Source organism: Neomonachus schauinslandi, chromosome 9 (genome assembly GCF_002201575.2).
Source record: "Neomonachus schauinslandi chromosome 9, ASM220157v2, whole genome shotgun sequence".
In the NCBI taxonomy this organism is placed as follows: domain Eukaryota; kingdom Metazoa; phylum Chordata; class Mammalia; order Carnivora; family Phocidae; genus Neomonachus; species Neomonachus schauinslandi.
Window position 1 is genome coordinate 61571620 of NC_058411.1, and position 18677 is coordinate 61590296.

Consider the following 18677-nt stretch of genomic DNA (forward strand, 5'->3'; position numbering starts at 1 on the left):
ATGATGTAATTTGTGGGGCTCATTGAAAAATGAAAAGGCAGGGTCCCTTGTTGAAAATGTATTAAGAATTTTAAAGCAGTGGCGCCTGGGTGGCTCAGATGGTTAAGCGTCTGCCTTCGGCTCAGGTCATGATCCCGGGGTCCTGGGATCGAGTCCCGCATCGGGCTCCCTGCTCCTTGGGAGCCTGCTTCTCCCTCTGCTTCTCTCTCTCTCTCATGGATAAATAAATAAAATCTTTAAAAAAGCAAAAAAGAATTTTAAAGCAGTAACAGCAAAGCAATAAACCAAGCATGGGACCCTTTTAAGCAAGGGGCTCTGCGTGACTCACTGGTCGCAGGCCCATGAAGAAGCTGGCTCAGCTCCCCTCTGACTTTCCTAAATAAGTAGATGGGATAAGAAGGCAAGGACCGTCATCCTCCCTGACACAGTGACAGCATGTGCCAAATTCTCGCAGGGAAGAGGTGATGTTCCGTTGAGGGCCCCGGGATCCACTCCTCCTGCCCTAGGTGGAGAGGAGACAGAGAAGCCCGAGTGAATGACGGGGACCCCTTCGAGATCCTTCTGATCTTCCCGTGTATAAACTTGGAAGCCCTTATCCGGGAGAGACTCTAATTCTCAGATGCCACACTTTTCTTCATTACTCTCCACAAATTGAGAATTGTGGCTTTACCACTTAAAAACGATTATGACCCGGGGCTGGCGGTGGTGGGTCATCTCTGAGACTCAGTTTCCTTGTTTGTGAAATGGAGAGAATACCTCATGGGGCGTTTGTGAGGAGTAAATTAAACACCAGATGTAAAGTGGTGCTCGCTCGGTAGAGTTCCGGGCACACGGTCAACTCTCAATAAATGGGGTTATTATCACTATTATTACGGTAGCCCCTTGCTTTTGGGAAAGTGTGTGTAGGAGAGAAAAGCCCTCTTTGTGTACTACCCACTCAGGCCCCGGGGGTGACAACTCGGTTGAAGGCTCTTGCTACCCCGGGTAGGCCTTCTCTGACTCTTTTTTTTCCCCAGCTTCCTCCAGCTTAACTCTTTTCAAATGTAGAATCCTTTGAATATGATGAAAGTCCACAGGCTAACAAAGCCACTGCTGCCAGCAAGGTCGCCCAAGGAGAGGCAGTCTTGTCCTCTGGGCATGCAGAACCACATGCATTTAAAGATTTTTTATTTATTTATCTGAGAGAGAGAATGGGAGACAGAGAGCATGAGAGGGAGGAGGGTCAGAGGGAGAAGCAGACTCCCTGCCGAGCAGGGAGCCCGATGCGGGACTCCATCCCGGGACTCCAGGATCATGGCCTGAGCCGAAGGCAGTCGCTTAACCAACTGAGCCACCCAGGCGCCCGAACCACATGCATTTAATGCAGACCCTCTGGAGGCTTGCTGGCTGAGCCGAGCCCCTCCCCCCACCCCCCCTTGCAGATTCCCTCCTCAGGTCTCTTTCCAAGCCAGGCCGGGGGAGTCTCAGAAACTCCCGATTCAGCTTGGAGGGGTCATCTAGATCCACTTGAGGCTTTGTCGGGGACATCAGACCCTTTCTCACAGATCCTCTTCTGGTCGGAGCACAAGCTAGCTCTTTCTGAGGGAGGATGGAGTCCGTGTAGTCATCTTGCCTCAGAGGACGGGGCTGGGCAGGGAGTCACTGGCCTGAGTCGGGTCAGTGCCGCATTCTAGAGCAGTGGGCTGACTCTGAAGCCTTTCCGAGGTCCACACTTGCTCCCTCAGGACTCAGAGAATCTCTTAGACCCCGCGCACCTCCCCTCCCCCACCCCTCAGACTTCCCCTGGGGGAGGGGTGGCTCCTGGTGGGATCTGACTTCTCCGCCTCCACAGCCTTCAGGATGCAGTCCTTCTCAACGGGGGAAGTGCTTTATTTCGGCAGCTGGAGTGTGGCTTTACATTATTTGCCCCTTTGCTCTAGTCCTTCGCAGCCAATGGGCTGAGTACAGACCTAGTTGCAGGATCTCTGGCCAGAGCGGCTTTGTCAGAACAGAAAGGAAACTAGCATTTGTCAAGCACCTTCTGGGTTCCCAGCACTGTGCTAGGGTTGCCATTATTTCTTCTCAGGAGGTGGAAATTATTATCTCAGTTTTCTGTCAGTGAGGGAACTGAGGCTGTCGCAGGCTGCTACCCAAACGCACATCGCTGGTAAGAGGTAGAAGCAGCACTGAAATCCAATCCTGGCTTACGTTTCTCTCAGCTCCGGTTTGTTGCCCCCGCAGTCTGGCATCCTCAGATAGGAACATCCATCCTCACGTGTGGGCACGAGGCTGCCCAGGCAGACACGTGCTGTGTACGCGCGGGAAGGGCGGAGCTTGGTGGGTGTCTGCTCTAGTGACATGGGCGGTGTCAGGAGGGCACAGAAGTCCCCAGAGGGCTGTCTGCTGGCAGTTGGCTCTCACTGGAAGACGGAGTGAACGTGGGGCCCAGAGAACCTTGGGTACTGCCTAGAGGTATAGTTTCTGCCACGAGTAGCTCTAAGAGGAGAAGCAACTGGAAGTAAATAGCAGGGTAATCCACCACAGTTTGTAAGTGGTAGAAAGAGGTCCATAGAACCCTGCTGCACATGGACTCAGGAAAGATATGAAAACCAGCTCTTTCAAAATGTGGACGAAGGTGCTGAGCCAGATACCCCACTGACCTCTCGGGCAACATTGCCTTTGAGGCATCCTCATTAATAGGGCTGGGACTTGTTGGTAGCGATTCCTTGGGCAGCTTGGCATGACAGCAGGTAGGTGTCACAGAAGACCTGGCCATGCCACCATGGAACAAGGTTCGCTCTGCTTTAGAAGAAGGCTCCTACTAAGACCCACTCCAGAAACCCCCTTCCCCGCCCATTAATGGGAGTGGTGGCCTCCGGCTCCTGATACCTCCCAGGGTGGGAGGGTTGGACTGGGGAACTGACAGGGTTGTAAGAGGAAGTCCCTAGCCCTTAGCAGCTGGGAGCTATAAGCAACGCAGACTAACACTTCCATTTTAGCTGTTCTGTGGTCATCCCAGGGCGGGGATGAGCCTGGTGGAGGGTGGGAGCATCAGTGGGACTTAAGGGTGACGGATATTTATCCCTGACCTCCTTGATGATGACAGTCCCCCCCCCCCCGTTATACACACTCATAATACAAGGAAAATGGTATCACAATTTGTTATTTCACATATATTTGTGTGATTATTTGAGTGATGTATCCTCCGGTCCATCTGTTTTTGCTCATCATTAATTCCCAATGCTTAGTACATTGCCCGCCATGTACAGCAAGTGTTCAGATAAATATTTCTTCAGTGAATGAATTAATGAAAAGAAGTTTTAGAAGTATAGATGGGAAGAAAGTGCTTCAGAAATTGTTTAGCACTGCCTTTTTCGGTTCTGCTGATTAAATACATGACAGATACCATAATTATTGGAGTTCCAGATAAGAATCCAGAAAATGCTATTTTTTTGCAGTGTCATAGGAAGACAACCTTTGTTGCTCTTCACTGGTTGGTGATACGCTTGTCTGAATGAAATGAGACATGGGGGCAGTCAATATGCCCTTTTGCCCTGGCTCTGGACTTACCGGCTACAGGTCCCCCGTTAGAGGCAGGAGAGTTATCAGGGAAAATCAAAAGAAGTAAAACAGATCTTCAGGTTCTGCATAGGGATTCAAGGTCAAGGCAAACTTTGGGAGGTTGAAAGTAGGAAGATTTGGAGGTTGTCTGTGTGGTTTGAGGAGATCTGAAAGGCTAGCTTGACCAGAACACCCCTTTTTTATTAGCCTAATTGGAGGTTCACACATATCTGTGTTTATGAGCATAGAATTTAAGAATTTGGGTTAAGATCTGACTCTTGAGGAAGTACAGTAGTATAAACATTTTCCCGGGTGTGGTGGGCATGAAGTGTGAGCACCCTTGAAGCATGGAAGCATGAATTATTTTGCTAAGTTAGCCAGTTCTTCCTGACTGAGCTGAGGTCTTCCAAGGGCCAGAAGGAAAGTGATAGGCAAAGCTGAAGGGAGATTGGACTGTGGGGAGTTTTGAGGCTGGTGGGAGTTGGGAGGAGAGGTTTTGAGGAGGGTGGTCTCATGGAACATTCCCGTGGGGTGAAGTAGGCACTTGGCAGAGAAATATTGCCAGGGTCCAGGCAAGTACCTGCATACACCCAAGCTGGATATTTTGAGGGGGAGTTTAATAAAGAGGCTATTACAAATGTGTGATCAGGGTATAGGTAAATCAAACCAGGGACAGTACAGTACCTTGGGACAAGCACTAATAAGGAGCCCGTGGCTCCACTCCTGGGCTGATGGAACAAGGGGAGAGAGATCACTTATTGGACCCTGGAAAGGTAGCTGTAGGAGAGACCGCTTATAAACTGTGGTGGATTAAATGGAATTAAAGTCTAAAATTCTTTGATACTCCTTTCATCAGGAGTGGGGTCTGTGTTCTCCCCCCTTGAATCAGGGCCTCTGTGACTGCTTTGACCAAGAACATAGCAGAAGTGATGTCATGCCAGTTTCTAGGCCCAGGCCTTAACAGATTGGCAGCTTCCATTTCTGTGCTCTCGGGCCACTCACTGCGCTGGGAGGAAGTCTAACAGCTCCAAGGAGAGGCCTACCTGGAGAACTGAAGGTCTCTGTTAGCAGCCCTGATTAGGTTCACCCAAATGATAACCAGCACCAACTTGTCAGCCATCTTGGAAGTGGATTCTCTAGCCCCAGTCAAGCTGCCCCAGCTTATGCCACATGGAACAGAGTTGAGTCACCTCTCTGAGCCCTGTCCAAATTATAGGTTCATCATTAAAATAAGTGGTTATTAATTGTTTTTGGTTACTAAGGGTTTGAGGTAGATTGTTACCTACCAGTGGATACAGGAATATATATGTTATGGTCTCAGGAGAGAGACTCAGATAACTCAAGGGAACCTGGCAGGACAACCACTCTGGCCTCTCTCACCTCCTGCCTACTTATTTACTGCCAGTGACCTCCACTGGATGAACCCAATGAAAGCCAGAGGACAAGGAATCTATTGATATTGTCCTTCTAGGTCAGTACCCTGGGAGAAGTGTGAATGGGGGGAGGGACAAATGGAAAACTGGCACCGGGCAATTTGAAGTCGATCTCATGGTGTTGATCCCATTTGATAAAACTCAATTGCCCAACACAGCAGGACACAAACCTTGAAAGACAAAGGCCAGTGTCAGTTTTGGAAGGTAGCCAGGTAGATAATCAATAAGCCAGAAAGGAGAAAAATTTGCCTAAGACTTTAGGCCCTAAATTGTGGCAACGCCCTGTGAATGTTGGCCCATCGGGATCAAGGCTGTGGCTGAGCAACTCACTCCCTAATTTCTTGAATGGCCACCTGAGGGGAGCCCTGGGGAGCCAGTGGAGGAACTGGATTTGCCTTTTTGTCCCATAAAATTCCAGAGAAATTGGAATCATCTGGCTAAGGAAGAGAGAGCTACCTTCCTGGACTTGGAAGCCCCAGAAAGGTGGGGGTGACCTGGGCATAATCAAGACTGGTATGACCTTGCTAGTCAGAGGCAGGTGGCCATGAACGCATCCCCGGAGCAGTGTGCAGAGAGGGAGGAGCCTTCTCCGATATGCCTTTTAGGAGGGAGGAGGGCTACTCCCTGGGCTTCGGGGCCAGCTCCCAAACCAGCCTGGCGCTGGCCAATGTCTAGGAGGAAATTTGCAAAACCAAGTGAGTGGAAGCTTTGGGGAATTGCTCTAGCTGAGAGGGAGGTGGTCGAATGTGATGATTAGAGCTGGGGCTCAGGAGTCTAGCTACCTCGATTCAAATTCTGTCTGCCTCTTGCCCGCTGTAGAACCCTGTTTAACTCCTCCGTGACTCAGTGTTCACGTCAGTAAGATGGAGACACTAGCGCGTAGGCTGTGCAGCCGCTTCTGGGAGGGATAGAAGAGCTTGTGCCCCACACTCTGGGACACTGTAGGATGAGGGGGTTTAAGAGCACAAGCTGTGGAGCAAGGTGGCCAGATGTGAATCCTGACTCCCCCACCGACAATAGGCGCGAGGTGGGTCGAGTTATTGAATTTCTCCATCGTGGTGTCCTGTTTTATGGGGGTAATAACAGCACCTCCTTTATTCGGCTGTCATGAAGACTAATGAGTTAATCTGGGTGAAGGGCTCGGAGTGGGTAGTTGAGCTGCACCTAGCCAGCAGTCCCTTAGCTGTGATGACCATGTTGGCTGCTCCATCCCCACGCGAGGGCACATCTGGGGACTGCAGTCCTAACCCAACATCAGTATCCGCATCCGGCTGGGAGCACAAGCTGGGGGGAGCAACCCATGAGGGCTCAGTTCAGATTTATCAGGACCTATGGCCCTGCCTATGGGTGGGTGGCTCCGTGGGTGGTTGAGCTGTCTGTTTCCTCAGGTTGTGCTCACACTGGCCTCTTTGCTCTGTTCCAGTCTTAGCTTCTAGGCTTTCCCCAGCGGCATTGTGAGACCTGGCTGGGCGGAACAGGGCTGCCACGGCCAGTGTGGGGTGACTGATGGCTCACGGGGAGCTGGGCTTCCCTTCTGCCCTGGGGCCTGCTTGTGGAAAAAAAGCCAATGAAAAATGGTCGCAATAAAGAAGACTGCTCCTGGTAGACAGTGCTTCTTTGTTTCCAGGTAAATGATATGGCTTAGGCCTCCGACCAAGGCGTCTGGAATCGGAGCAAGCTGGTTCTGTTTCCAGCTTCTGGAACCCACTTGTGATATTGCCACCCTCCTGTGCCTCCAGGATAGCCTTCTTTAAGATCCTGCCTTTTAAAGGCCTCCTCACAATTCGCCTGTTCCCGTGTGGCTTGCTTTGACAGACTGACGTGGGCGGGATGTGGCTGAGACCCACAGCAGCTACTGGTCAATATGCCAGAGCGCCACCAGGCAGGAGGGAAAACTCAGTCACGGCCTACACTGGCAGGCCCCGGGAAGTCACATTAGTAGTGAACCTCTTGGAGCCTCTTTTTGCAAAATGAAGGTAATATTAAATGACTTTAGGAAGTATCCTGAGGCTAAAGAATATCAGGTGGTGGTACTGATGGTGTTGACAGAACAGTAATGCTCATTAGATCCTCTGATTTTAAGGCCTGTGGGGCGGTCATCCTCAGGTGGAAGGTTCTTCCCGCCGTGACTCCTCCCTCCCTCCCGTCCCAGTCCTTCTCAGAAGATGAGGAAGATTCTCGGGAATGGTTGCCCCTTGGCCTGGCAGAGGGGCAGGAATTCTGGGAAGAGAGCCATTCCAGGAGCCTGGCCTGCCCCTGAGCTACAGTGAGGTGAGTCCTCTGAGAGCCCAAAGATCTGCTGCTCTCATCCTCCTCACCCAGGCTGAGCTGGGAAGCCGCAACCCACATATCATGCCTTGTTTCTTGGCTCTGCCCTTTCCGTAAAGTACCTTGTCTCCTGAGAGGACAGAGCTACCGTCCCAGTCTCCATCTCCCGTACTGTGGGAGGGGAGAGGTGGTACAAAGTACAGCAGACACGCTGGCCCTTTCCGACACCCACCGGAAGAGTGTGGCTGCAACGTAAAGCCATCCTGTTCAACTGCAGTTTCTGCAGGTAAAGTTTCCAGTCAGCCACCAGAGGGTGCCCACAGAGCTCTCTGAAAATGACCCAAACCCGAAGAATGAGGGGAGAAAGACGATTTCCAGGGCCTGTGAGACCCAGACAAAATAGAGCTGGCCTACAGCTGATGCGACCAGATGCACAGGGCAGCTAAGGAGACAGGAGTTTGCCTGCGAAGGAGAGCCAGGGTGGGAGCGATAGAAATCACCTGAACGGTAGCTCAACAAGTCGCTTCTTGATTTTCAATTGGCAACTGCCATCGCACTTTGAGGATTGGCTCAGGGCACATTTTCATTCCTTGGCAAAACTTCCTTCCCCACCCTTTCTCCCCATCCTCGTGTACAAAGGAAATGCAAATGCATGTAAATATTAGCCTAAGCCACAGGCTTCTGCAAGGTAAGGCGGCTGTCCCTGCTGCTGCAGCGGCTTTTTAAAAAATCCTATAATGCAAGTGAAAGGCCAGATTTTCTGAGCTACTGCTCCTGCGCCAGGGTGAGGCCTCTGAAAGGAATGGCGAAGCCATGGTTCTCTGAAGAGAAGGCCTTGTGTGGAGCGTGCCTGGGATGAGAGGAGCGGGGGACAGCTCCTCTGCTCTCCCCAGCGGGGCCTGGCAAGCAGCCTGGGTCTGGCAGCCCTGGGTCTCCAGGGCCTGGCACGATGACTGACACACAGTAGGTGCCTGTGGATGTTTGCTGAATGAGCGAGTGAATGAATGGGGAGTAAGCTGGCGTGGCTGGTTCAAGGCCTGGGCTGGCTGGGAGCGTTCACCAGGGTGAGGGGAGAATTGGGAAAGGGGTGAGAGTTGGGGCAGGGGAGGGCAGAAGGGTAGCCTTCCAGGGAGGAGAGGTCCTGTGTTCTGGTTTGCCTCTACCTCAGGCCTTCTCTGTGGACGTCCAAGATTCCAGAACAAAATGTTTGACTTTGTTCCGATGCTAGTTAAACTACCCAGTGGACCCATTCATTCGTAAGGTCTACTCATTTACAGTGATGGAGCAGCGGTGGGGACCCTGGCAGTTACCCTGTGTCCCCACTCAGGGGACCCCCAGTCTCCTTTAGCCATTCCTTGATGAACAGGGGATGTAAATGTTGGAGAAAGCCAGCATATTACTATTACTGAACAGGGCTTTGGCTCTCTGGAAACCCAGCTAGTGTGGAAATGGGCTTAGGCACTGGCTGCTGGGTAATTGGGCCATGGATCCCCCCGGAAAAGTGCAGGCAATATATGTGTGTGTGTATATATATATATATAGTGTATGTGTGTTTGTGTGTGTGTGTTTGCAAGCATGAGAATTGTTGCAATAATGCCTTGCCCTGATGTAACAAATTACTGCAACTGGGTGGCTTGAAAGAACAGAAATGTATTCTCTCACAGTTCTGGAGGCCAGAAGTCTGAAATTAAGATGTCAGCAGCGGTGGTTTCTGCTGGAGGCTCTGGGGGAGAATCTGTTCTATGCTTCTCTCCTACCTTCCGGTGGCTGTCAGTAATTCTTGGCATTCCTTTACTTGTAGATACATTGCTTCAATCTCTGCCTTTGTCTTCACATATTCGTTGGTCTCTACGGTTCTGTTTCTGTGTCTTATAAGAATACTTGTCATGGGATTTAGGGCTCACCCTAATCCAGGATGATCTCATCTAAAGATCTTTACCTTAATTACATCTGCAAAGGCCAAATAAGATTACATTCTGAGGTTCTGGATGGATAGATCTTTTGGGAGAACACTGTTTAGCCCAGTACAAACAAGATACAAATGTGTTTATTGCTGGATTATTCCCCTGGTGGACCACCCATGTGCTTAAACAAACAGGAATACTCAGAGCCAGAGAGATTGATTTTGTTTTTGAAAGAATTTGATGTTTCAAAAAAAAAAAAATGAAGTCCTTGTGGAAAAAATATGATTTAGGATTGTTTTAAATTCTAATTTCATATTGAAATGGGAGCGAGAAATCATACTTTCGCTGCCTGGGGTCTCTAAAGATGTTAATCAAGGTAATTAGTGAATTATACATAGGTCAGTATGCTGAGAAGGTAGAATGTGAGAGTGTTGTTGTTGGTGGTGGTGGTGGTGGTGGTGGTGGTGGTGGTGGTTTTATTCAGTTTGGTGTCTTGCAGTTATTGAGGCCACTAGTGACCTTAGCAGGAGCAACCACCATATTGTTACCATCAGTGGGTTGGAGTTGAGGATTGAATGGAGGTGAGGAGACTGTTAGTATGGATATCTTTTTGCCAGGAGCTTGACTGTGAAGTGAGAGAGAAGATTTAGTGGTCTCTGAGATGTGGTCTGTGACCTTAGAAGGTTAATTAATAATCTTCTATTTGTGCTTGCTACAATTAGCTTGAACTGCTTCCAGAACTTCTTAGGGATGGTATCCACTGGTGACGTCTCTTGAACAGTGCAAACAGAAGTTGCTAGCCAGGCCCAAAGCTCCCCCCCAGGTGCCTTTGTGTCCTGGGTAGAGTAGCACTGCAGCCCCGAATTCAACAGCTTGACAGAACCTCAGCACCACGCCAGTGTCCTCTCTGTCCTTTGTACAGCTGTTTCCCCTACTTCTTCTTCTTCCATCACCTGCTCATCTTTTCAAGCTCAGCTGGAATAGTCCCTGTTTGTTCTACCCTTCCCCCACGAAGTTGCTCAGTCTTTAGGACCCCCATAGCACCCTTAAATTATGGACATAGCATTTATCATGGTACTGTGGAATTCCTCAATTTTCTGCTCTTCCATGACATCATTGAGATCAGGATCAGGATCCCTTTCTTTCCTTTTCCCAGTCCTCAGCTCCTCACACAGTATTGGGTGTTTAGTATGAGTTCAGTAAATGTTTATTGAATAAATGAGTTTGTAGTTAATACATTACCATTCAAACAGTAAGTATGTGTGGGGGAGGACACTGTTGGATGTCTGGCAAAGGAATCCAGCCAGGAGAGAGAAAGAGAGGGAAATGGGGCACTAGTTAACAGCATCCATTATCCACTTCTGTTACTACTTGAATCCAGGTTTTGTGCAGGTATGTGTGTTCTTCCAAGCAGCCATGTGCCTTAGAGGAAACTCACCCTTCCCCAGCCTCATTGGGTGGGTCTGTTTGGACTGCAGGTAATCACATTCCTGTTGCCAGAGGTTGACTCAGGAATGGGCATTATACCCAATTCTGGCCAACGAGACATGGGAGACTTCTGAGAAATGTTTTCTTGCTCCTAAGAGAACAAAAGAGATGTTGTCTCTTCTTTCTCAGGGTGTTGTCATGTCTGGAGGGGAGACCTGGCATTAATGAAGCCATCTTGCCATCAGCTTGAGATGGAGCAGATGCCCGAGGATGCAGAGCAGAAAGATGGTAAGACCCTGGATCTGTAATCACATGGCTGGGCCATTGAAACTGCCTACCCAATCCTCTGTCCCTTAAGAATTACAGTTATTGCAATGAATGCATTTCCTTATTGTTTAAAGATGCTTGAATCTGTTTTTATGACTTGAAGCCAAAAACATCCTAACTGAAACAACTTGCCATATAATAAATATTCATCAAATATAACTTGATTTTAAAGTGATGGCCTTAGAAACAAAAGAGCATGTTCCCCAAGACTCTGTCATGCACTAGGATTTGGAAAAGTAAAATATGATATTCCTGTGATTTTCTCCTTATAGGCCCAACGTTATTCCATTTATTTGCCTCTGCCACTCAGCTGGTAGAAGCCAAATTTCTTTTTCTGGAAGATTAAGAAAAAAATTGGTCATGAGCTATCTGAGGGAAAGTAAACAAAGTTATAAGACACAGAGAAGAAACCTCATTGCTTTGGGGAGATAGATAAGTAAAGCTTTAAAAACTGTAGTACAATTAATTTTAGTTAAGTTCCAAAACATTAAAATAGGGTACCACTGGCTCATGAATAGAGAAATTGAAACAAAATCAATGTCAAGAAGGAGACCCCAAAACAGACAGGGATTTAGCAAATAATAAAGGTCTCATTTCAAATCAGTGGGGAAAACTAGATGTTTTATCAGTGGTGTTTGGACAACATGGTAGCCAGCTATCACAATGAATACATAAATAAAATTGGAGCCATACCTCATACTTTACCAAAGAAATTCCAAATAGGTCAAAGATTTTAAATATAAAAATGTGAAACCATAAAAATACGAAAAGACATATGGACTCTTTTTTTGGTTGTAATTTATGACCAAAGAAAACCTTTTAAGATATGACACAAATTATAGCAGTTATAAAATAAAAGATTGAAACATTCAACCATGTTTTTAATAATGTGCATGCAAAAAAAAACCAAAAGGGGAGTCAAAAGTCATTAGACAAATTGGGAAACATATTTGCAATTCATTGCTACATAATCCTTAGGAAAAAGACCAATAACGCAATGCAAAAGTGGATGAAGGATATTGGGCCAGGTGACTTGGATTGGCAATTTGGCAGTCTCTATCAAAATTACAAATATATATAATCTTTGATTCAGTGATTTTACTTATAGGAATTATTTATAATAATTCTATTACTAGCAATTCTATTAAATTACAACATACTCCTAGATGTGGAAATCACTTGTTGAACAAGGTTATTCATTGCAGCATTTTTTGTAGTATCAAAAAAAGGAAATAATGGAAATGATCACTAATGGGAGAGTGGTTAGACAAATGGTACTATGTTAATATAATGGATTACTACGCATCATGGAGAAAGATTGAGATCACTCCACTGGTGTGGAGTGATCTCTGGTATATATTAAGTAAAAAAAGGAATGTAACAGAATAGTGGATTGCCATTTGTGTAAATAAAAGATGGTGAGAGGTGGGGTGTCTGGGTGGCGTAGTTGGTTGGGAGAGTCTTGATTTCCACTGGGGTCCTGATGGGGTCATGGGGTTGTGATCTCAGGGTCATGGGATCGAGCCCGACGTTGGGCTCCATGCTCAGCACGGAGTCTGCTTGAGATTCTCTCTCTCTCCTGTCTCCTTCCCCCCCAAATCGATCAATCAATTCTATCTTTAAAAAAAAAAAAGATGGTGAGGGGTGCCTTGCACAAATTTACTTGTATATTTCTGCAAGGAAACAGAGGAAATCAGTGACCCTGATGCCTCTAGAGGGGAACTGGAGGGCTGGAGCATGTGCCGGGGAGGGAGACTTCACTGTGTAAAATTGTATGCCTTTGACTTATGAACTACATGAATGGATTTCCTATTCCAATTCCAAAAAAAATAAATTACACTTAAAAAGGTATTTGAAAAGCAAGGAGGAGAAATAGAAAAACCCTCAATGCTTTCAAAATGAAAACTGAAAATGAGGAACTGTAAATCTAATTTAATAAATGCAGGACACCTGTATCCAGCATCTCCACCTTCTTCAGCTCTCCACCAACCTCACATAGGCTGGCGTTTGATTTGCCAGCCCTAAGCCCCCTCCCTTACCGCTTCCCATTCCTCCTGCCCCAAGGTCAAACTCTCTGCTGGGGATTCACCTCTATGCTTCTGTCTTTGTCATACCCAGGGCAGAGCACTAAGCTGAGAGCATCCTACTTTCCTCTGCTGGGTACAAGTGATGGGTACAATTGTCTGTCTGAAGGGTGGGCGAGTAGTTGAGACACTTAATTTTGGAAAATTAGACTAAGGCAGAAGAAAATGAAAGCAAGTCAGGGTAGGTTTTCACCCGTAGAGAACTGTAACAGGGTGGGTGAGAGGAAATGACAATAAACTGTAGAAAGGGGACCCACCTACTTGCCACACTTTGGCTGAATTTTTCTCTTCCCAGAGTTCTGTAGTTGATGCCTTATTAACATCAGAGGGGATTTGATGACTTGTCGTATTCAGTCCTGACTATTGAAATGAAAAGTATGGAAAGTGAAAGTCAATTGCATTCTTTAATTTTAGTCATCCCATTCCTGGAGCATACTGAATACTACTTTGGGTTCTTCCATTGTTCAGGTTATTAATAACAAAGAACCAAAGTATTTCACATTCCTAAAGAGTCTTTCATCTCAAAGGAGCCAATGTAATTCACTAATTCAGTTACCTGAACTACATTTGGTAATTATTTGAGGATCACTTCACCCAGGGGTGAATTTCAACGAGTTGTGTGACACAGCCAACAGTCACTTCATTCTCCAGTCAGTGCAAAAGAAAAATGAATAGCTAATGGGGATGTCCTCCTGAAGGATTTGCCCAGTGAAAACTTCAGGGAGATGGATGCTGAAAAAATGTAATTAACTGCCCGAAATTAGTACCTCTACTCTTACTCAAGGTTTCCTGACCTCTTTACTAGAGTCAGGGTGGAGAGGTGTCTTATCTCAGAATGGGGCTCTCTAGCAGCTGAGAGACCTGTGAACAGCAGTCACTCCATTGCTATATTTTTTTGATAAATGGTATTATTTGATATATGGTGTATAAATGGTTATAAATGGTATTGTATTTTTAATTTGTGTCCACAAAGTCATTGTAAGAATATAGAAATGCAATTCATTTTTCTATTGTTACAATTGATTTTTATATGTTGATCTTGTATCTGTGATGTAGTTGAACCTACTAGTTTGAGGAATGTTTTTTTCAAATTCCTTGGGATTTCTATGTAGACCATGGTGGCATCTGCAAAGAGGGACATTTTTAGTTCTTACTTTCTTATCTGTATGCCTCTATTTTCTTTTCTTGCCTTATTGAGCTGGCTAGATCACAGGAATAGCAGTGATGAGAGCAGATAACTTTGCAGACCTCTTTACCTTGTACCTGATCTTTTTTTTTTTTTTTAAGATTTTTATTTATCCACTAGAGAGAATGAGAGACAGAGAGCACGAGAGGGAAGAGGGTCAGAGGGAAAAGCAGACCCCCAGCCGAGCAGGGAGCCCAACGCGGGACTCGATCCCGGGACTCCAGGATCATGACCCGAGCCAAAGGCAGTCGCTCAACCAACTGAGCCACCCAGGCGCCCCTGTACCTGATCTTTTATTTTATTTTATTTTATTTTATTTTATTTATGTATTCGAAAGAGAGAGAGAGAGAGAGAGAGCACCAGAGAACACAAGAGGGGGGAATGGCAGAGGGAAAGAGAGAAGCAGGCTCCATGCTGGGCTTGATCCCAAGACCCTGGGATCATGACCTGAGCCGAAGGCAGATGCTTAACAGACTAAGCCACCCAGGCGCCCCACCTTGTGCACGATCTTAGGGGAAAAACATTCAGTCTTTTACAATTTATTAGCTATGGGATTTTTCATTGATGTTCTTCATCAAATTGAGTCAGTTTCCTGCTATTCCTAGTTTTCTGAGAGTTTTTAAAATCATGAATAGGTGTTGAATTTTTATCAGATGTTCATTCTGCATCAATTGATACAATCACAAGGGATTTTTTCTCTTTATTAATGTGGGTGACTATATGGATTGATTTTTGAACATTAAACCAGACTTGTATCTGTGGCTAGCAGTTATTCCAATACTACTTATTTTAAAGTTCATTTATAAGAAATAGTGTCTCAGTTATTTGACCCTGTAATGGGGGTGGGGGGAGAAGAGAGGTTAAGTAGCTGGAGCCAAAGGCATGTGGCTTGATCCACTTTACTGAATCCAGTAAGACTTCTTTTTCTCTTCCATCTACTCTCTACTATTACCCAGAGGTCAGGAAATCGCTGCCGGTAGGGACACCTGCCCATTACCCTTGAGGCTGGTCATTGGAGAGTGTAACATGGAGTCTGGCTACTGTGAAAGCTTGTGTTTGTGGGAGCATGTTCTTCAGTCACTGCTGTCCCAGAAAGAATGATCTCCGCTTCCCTTCTGTACGCCAGATAGCACGTTAGGACATTTTAATGGCAGAAGGTAAATCATATCTAAAATCCTAGCAGAAAAGGAGTCAGGAAGATATGGTTTTAAGTCTTCCAACCCCTGTGATCCAGAAAGGAGTATAGAAAAGAGGCAGAAATACATGCAGAGGGCGAAGAGACAAAATTTAGCACTCCCATCTGCCTCACTGAATCTGATAGGAAGCAGACCTTCCATCTACTCTTCTTAATTACCCTGCAAATTCTATCTATTAAATTTTGATGTCATCTTTCCTCTTATTGCCCTCATCATCATTCAAAAACCTACCCAGAAGGATGTATTTGCAAAGGTGGAGTTGGGGTGGAAAAGAAAGAGGTAAGATGCAATGCAATAGGATAGCTGCTATTTGAATGACCTATTTGAATGAAGTGTGCTTGTGTAGAGATGTTTGAGAAGATGAGAAAGAAAGAAAGGCAGACAGAAGAGTCTAGATTTTGGCAGTTTGGAGTGCTCTGAATGGGCACATATGTAGCCTGGAGATAGTGTGCAGAGTTAGCAAGAGGTAATTAAGGACAGAGCTCATGAGGCTGGGGGCTCAGCATTGGGACATGACCCCCAACAAAGAGAAACAGATGGGCAATGATCATGTTCAGAGAAACAGAGCCAAGGACTTGAGTAGGACAAGCTGTGGCTTGAATGGCAAGTCAAAGTTGAAAGCAAGGCAGTTGGGAAGGAGAATTTGGAGTCAGGGGTGGGATTCCTTCAGGGACTCTGGTGGAGCAGGTGCCAGTCCTCAGCCCTCCGCTGCTGCTTATTATTTGATGTGGCAGAGTGTGCAGAGGAGACTTCTATAACCAATGAGCCTGGTGTGTATCACTTTTGGGGATTTGACAGACAGATGCTGATTTCCAAGATCCCAAGATCTTTGTAAGTTTAGCTCTTTCTCCAAGGCCCAGGTGAGATTTTCTGCTAAGAGATAGCATGATTAGAAGTCAAAGTTGTGTGAAAGGCCCAGGACTGCCTCCCTTCCCTTCCCTTCCCTTCCTGTCCCGTCCTGGTCCTGTTCCCATTCCTGTTCCCTTTTGCCTTCCCAAAATCTCAGTTGGGAACTTTTTCCTATATGGAAGACTACTGAACCCTTGAATAAAGAAGTACGCTAAGTCTGATGGGTTAGAGAGGTCAGGGCTATGGGAGGTAACAAGAGCCAGTGATGGACAAGATGCCTTCCTTCTGGACACAGCTCCCTAGATTCCTCCAGTCTCTATGTAACACCTCAGAGTGCAGCTGTGCATGGCTCTCTGGCTTGTTATCCTTCAGAGGGTTAGAGTGCAGCTTGGAGGTAGTGGGGGTGACTGATTTTATTCCTGCCTGGGTCAGGGCACTTTGCACTGCTCCGTGGCCCCAGACTGCTCCCTTAGGCTGGTCTACAGGTGTGAGATATTGGTCTCAAGAAGCATCGAACTGGCATCATTAGATCCATTGGCGATGTTAGAAAAGTATCATCTCAGGATTAGTGGTACGCCCCAAGTGTCCTTCTCACATACAAAGGACTAAACATTTTTCCCTGCCAGTGATTTTCAAATTCTTTTGGCCTTTAAATTCTTTTTTCACCCCCTCCAAATGAAATCTTACTTGGAAACCCAAAATAAAAATCAAATAGAAGAGGAACTGTTCTGATTGAATATTGGGCATTCAGATACGCATGTATTTACCCCCTTCCTCCTTTGGACTACCTCCAAAAATTTTCTAGGGCTTTAGTAAACAGAATATTAAAATCACTGTATTATGTGTTCTTTAAAGCTGGTTAGTACTCTTACTCAACTTCAAAGAGTAAGAAACTGAGACATGAAGGGGCTAAAGAAGTTACTTTGCCAAGGGCACGCTGTGTGTTTGTATCAGTCAGGAACTGTACTTGGCTGATCTGAAAATTGATTTAAGCAACACAGAACTTTCTTTTCCTTTCCTCTAATAAGGTGTCCAAAAGTGGGCAGTGTAGGGTTGATGTGGCTGTGCCATGAGCTTTTTGGGGATCCAAGTTCTTGGCAGCTTGCCATTCCGCAATCCCTAGGGTGAATCTTCATCCCGTGCTTATAGTATGATTTCTAGAGCTCCAGCCACTTGACCCCAGCATCTGAAAGATATAGAAAGAGGAACAGAAGGGGCCTGCCATCTGAGTCATTCCCTTTAAAGGGGGCTTTCTAGAAAGCCTCGATGTCTTTTACTTACATCTCATGTAAGTCATAAACTGAAGCTGGGCATTCTGTCAGTCCTAGCAATGTGGGAGCTCTGACAGCGAGGAAGGCGAGAATCACTATTGGGTGGGTAACTTATGGTCCACCACAAATATGATACCCTTACCCTCTAAGTGAGCACATGTCTTGGATTTTGGATTAGTTCCAATTGCAAATAACCTGCCTATTCTCCTAAACCCACAAAGTCAGCATGTTGGCACCTAAATGTATGTTTTTTCTATTCAGAAAAGGCTCAAATATCCTTTGTCTGATTCATTTGTCCTGAATTTTATTTTAGAAAATGAACTGTTCACAAAAGAACTGAATTTGTTATTTGCTCAAATTGCTTGACACATGTCATTTTTTAAAAAACATTGTTCACGTTTTGGATTCTCTTCAGGTGGCAGGTGGAAAGGTATAGGTTAGTCATACATGAGGGATTGGTGACCAAAAGTGGGAGCCAGATTATTCTTCAGGGTACACTAATCCCCATCCTTTGACCCTTTACCACATGAAGGTCTTCACTGATTTCTCCCTGAAGTATTACCATTCCCTGCCTGCTTTCCTGTCCACCTAATCATGGGGGACGGGGCACTGTTGGTGCACTCTGAGCCACCACTGCCTGTGGTGTGGTGTGGAGGACGAATACTGGACGTGGACTAAAAAGAATCTGGACTCAGCTCTGCCCCTTCCCAGGGGGCCTCGCGGTGACCCTCAGGCAAGCCCCTTCATTCCTCCAGGCCTCAGTTCCCTCCTCAGTAAAATCTGGGGTTAGACTTAGATGAGCTCTGTGGACACCTGCCAAGTCAAACATTCTGATTGTATCTCCTGCTCCCGTCCCCCTTCCCTTGCCCTCTGTTGGATTGGAATGTGACCTACAAATGCTGCCAGTCGCTGGGCAAGGGCTCTTCAAAGTCACCTGTCCCTTTTCTGCCACCAGAAAGAATTGTGATGAAAATCAGCCTGTTTTCTTGAAGTTTCACTGAAGAAGATTTGTTTTCCAGACTCTAGGAGGTTTTCTCAATGTAGGTTTCTAACTAAAATGCCTCCAGTTGTAATTCAAAGCCTGTTTGCTTTTGCCCTATTGTTTGTATGATTCTTGTCTGGTTATTCAGAGGAAAACTTCAGACAAAATAAAAATTGCAATAGGATGAAAGACATTTTCCAGGGGAAGAT